Below are 3,907 nucleotides of genomic sequence, written 5' to 3'. Positions count from 1 at the left end.
TCTCATGAAGAAACTTTTGTCCGTTCTTGGATGGCGTGTGTACCACACTGGCGTGGTTTACCCAGAAGAAATACTATGTCACGTGAGAGCTTTGTGGATGAAATTTAGTTGTGTTTCGCGTGGTTGAGTGGGGCGTCACAAACAACAATGAATTTTTGAGGAGGAAATGCTGGTTCAGTGTAAACACTGCTACAGAAAGCATGTCAGGGTAGCCCTGGCTAAGCATTAACAGCGTTTCATGGAAATCGGGCGTCTCTTCGTAGCGAAAAACGCATTACGTCGATGCTGTTTATGGCTATGGTTCCGTGAAGTTTTGTTCTGCGTGGGCAAAAAACCGATGGGCCGATCCCTGAAAAAGTGCAATACGAGTCCGACCTGCGGCGGAGGTGAAGAAGGCTTCAAGCGCTCCGCCAACTTCCTGAAATACATTTAATAGTTTTGGGTCCATATAGAACCCCTATCAGAGATGAAGCTTATAAGAACAGATACTACGCTTTGACCTGCGTTGACGATGTCCACGTTCGCACCATCCTCTCTTTGTGGCGTTCCAAGCGATTGCATATCAATTTCCTTTTTTTCCGCTCTCCCATGGTAGCGCTGCCGTCAAACCGTCACGCGTATCTAGTTTCTTCAGGCTCCTCGTAGCGGTGGTCCCATGATTCATGTGAATGTGTGCAAAAGTCACCGTAAATTAGCTCGTACCTTTGTTCAAAATACGGTGTAATCTCTGTGTCATTTGCTAAGCAGCTTTGCTAGTCATCTACTTTCACAGAGCGGAATGGCTCATGATTTTTATTAATATTACTTCCTGTGAAACTAATAAGTAGACTATTAATACTGAGATTGTTAAAGCGACTTGCCCTCTCCTCTTAAACAAAAGACACGCAAGTAACCGCTTCTTTCGCCATGACGAGAAGACTTGCTTTGACGTTGCTTTGCTGAGCATGTGATTGCGGGGGCGTTAGTCATCACATTGCGATGCAGACGGCTTGCGAAAACGTCCTTTCACCGCGCTTTTCGTGAACGAAAACGCTCAGGCGGTCTAAATTATTGCTCAGCAAACCACTAATGGCCTTCTTAACTCTGATGAGCTTCAGGAAGGTAAACCTATTTATTTATTTTCCAGCATAGAGGAGGGCCCCTTCGACGCGACAAGAAACGACCTCCGTATCGTAGAATTCCAGCGACATTACTAGGTGGCACTGTGGCGCTAGTACCTATGAGTGCTGCAAGCAGGGCAGTTCAGCCAGCATGGCAATGATGGGTAGTACGTGGATTTGCCTAAACTTCCTTCATATGGCTTTAAATGACTTTGTGACTTTCCAAAGTGATCACTTTAAAGAAAGCACTGCGTTATACGTAATTGAACAAACTTTATAAAAATTGCCCGATGGCAGGATTCGAACTCCCGACTCTTAGCACAAAAGCCCGGTATTGAAGCCGTTACTCCATAGACGCGTGTACAAGCGCGACCACTGTGTTCAGCCACGATTATGCGTGCCTGCAGGGTTTTATTACCTCCTCCACGAAGAAAAGCATCAACTGCTTTGACATTTAGGCTACTTTAAGCCCTGATAAAGCGCCATAAAACGAAGCCAAAGGAATGTCTGAGGCCGCAAGTACGAAGATCAGGCAAATCCATGAACTACCCTTTATTCCCATGGTGGCTGAAAAATAGCAGCGCCAGAGTTCCCTCTAGTAATTGTACGAAGCTGTATGCTGCGTCTACGCCATGCATTGCCAAGCGGGAAAAAAAGCTTTAAAAAAGATACGCAGATTCAATGTACATGTTGCAATCAAATGTAACAAGAAGCTGCAATGAATGGGTTAATTAAACAATGCGAAACTAATGGCGATACGCAAAATTTTGTTTATTCTCTTCATATGCAATATGTAATCTCACGCAATGTTGATGCTTGAAAGGTCATAACTTGAATCTGATCTTCTAGTTTATGTTTATTAAGACGGTCGTTACGCAATCACCGAAGTGCAGATATACGCTCCAGTTGAGAAGCGTAGCCCGAATATGAGTAAACAAAGAAGGCCATGAAAATGAAAATAACTTTATTAAGAAGCAAACAGCAGGCTGTGAATCTAGCTGTTGACATGAGGAAGCACGGAGACGAATAAAGGTGCTAGACGTTTAGGCAGACAACTTTTTCTTCCGTTCACAAATTGTTCAGTAACTGGAAAGTAGGTACAATTTTTTATCAGTGTGCGCAGTGCATATATATTTTGCGTATGACGTCACGGACGCAGCTCTCGCTGTGCTAGTACTTAAACATGGCGACCACGATGATGTCAGTGCATTGTATTATCAGACGTACGTTAATTGTCTTACTTATTGACGGTGACTGTTTTTTTACCGGTTTATCACTGTTATCCCTTTGTCCTTAGACAAAAGATGGGCACGTCGTGCTGTCATGCTGTCAGGTTTCTTGATTACACTCATTCTCGACCTGCTAGTACCTAAAGATGGCGGCCATGATAACGTCTGTGCAATCTATCAATAGTGAAGGTGCTTTTCCTAGAATAGTTTTGAATATTAAAGCGCTGTGCTAGTTTGGCTGCTGTAAATTGCCTCAAAAGAAATTATTATGAGGTGATTAACGCAGTGCATCATTGGTGATATCGCTACAAAATACTGCATCGAGCAATAATAGTAGCCTAACGGGATTGGACATATTGTGCGTTAGCCCACTGCTTTCTGTTATGCCAAACATCAATGAAACATACGGGAGTGGTATCAGAGGGCCGCCCGCTCCTCCGTTGAGTTCCCTCCCATACAATTGGTAGATGCCACGAAATGAGCGCGGACGTTCCCCCGCCGCATTCAGCGTGCGTCTACGCAAGCGGCGAGGATAACGAATGGTGGAGTTGCAAGCCGGGAATTCCCAGCCGCAATCTTTTTCTGCAGCCTGCGGAAGAAGTGTCTTCGCCATAGCGGAGTCCTGAGACATACGTGAGGTGCGACGCACCTAGAACGTGACAGAACATCACCGACGGCCGTCGGCGAGCGCTGTCACGTAGCCGAAATTGCTAGCAGCGAAGGAAGAGTGAAGGGAGGGGAACGTGTCTGTGTCCTTTCTGTTGCACTTACATCTACGCAAGCAAGGCAGATAAATGCGATGGACGCCCTTTATACTGCCGTACGCCGTCAGAAACAAGAGTAGTGTCGAGCTAACATGTGATAAAAGTGGAAACGTTCGTCACTTGAGCCTCCGCAGAAAGTTTACGAAAGTGTGAGTTCTATGCAAACTGATCTGAGTACCTGATACCTTTATGTGGAAAGTTCGCGGAAGAATGCAATGCGCAAGTCCGATGTGACATGGGCTGCTCAGATTGTTGGTTTCAATAAATGTTCGCGTGCACCGGGTCACATGAGCTAAGAACGTTAGTTCAAGATGCATAAGTTTGTGCGGTCTTACCTTTGCTCTTTGTCTGGTGTGTGATGTCCCATTTTTTGACGATACGTTTTGTTTTCTATGCCTATTGCCCTTCGTCCGTGCCTCGTGTGCGGCTTGGACGCTATCAATCTGCCATTATCGCCGACATCATTCATTGCGAATGACGTGGGAGAACATGATAACAAAATATAAATTCGGACATCCGCAACGTTGCTTAATGCTAATCGCATTGACGCTGACATTCATCATGAAATTGGTTCTGCTGGAACTTTGGTACCTAATTCGTGCTTCTGCAAACGTTGGAAAAATAGGCCGATCCCAAGTACTGTGGGAATCGAACTTATGCGAAGAATGCTCCAGGTTGTTGGCTGTGGTATCGACCCTGCATAGGCACGGCTGGACCGGCTCTTTTACTCTTTCGTCGACTTGCCTAGCTGATCGGTCATTGCGAATATGTTTCTCTTCTTCTGCGCCAAGTAGTACCGCAGTAGTACGCCATC

At 45.4% G+C, this 3,907-nt stretch overlaps 1 non-coding gene across 1 annotated transcript; it reads right to left on the bottom strand.

The window, feature by feature from the left end:
- Nucleotides 1-332: 332 nt before the first annotated feature.
- Nucleotides 333-515, bottom strand: LOC126530153 (U2 spliceosomal RNA). Its single transcript, XR_007599375.1, has one exon. It is a non-coding gene; the product is annotated as a U2 spliceosomal RNA (small nuclear RNA).
- Nucleotides 516-3,907: the final 3,392 nt, after the last annotated feature.

Source organism: Dermacentor andersoni, chromosome 5 (genome assembly GCF_023375885.2).
Source record: "Dermacentor andersoni chromosome 5, qqDerAnde1_hic_scaffold, whole genome shotgun sequence".
NCBI classification, from domain to species: Eukaryota; Metazoa; Arthropoda; class Arachnida; order Ixodida; family Ixodidae; genus Dermacentor; species Dermacentor andersoni.
Note: the sequence above shows the minus strand (reverse complement) of the source record. Positions and strands in the feature narration are given on the sequence as shown.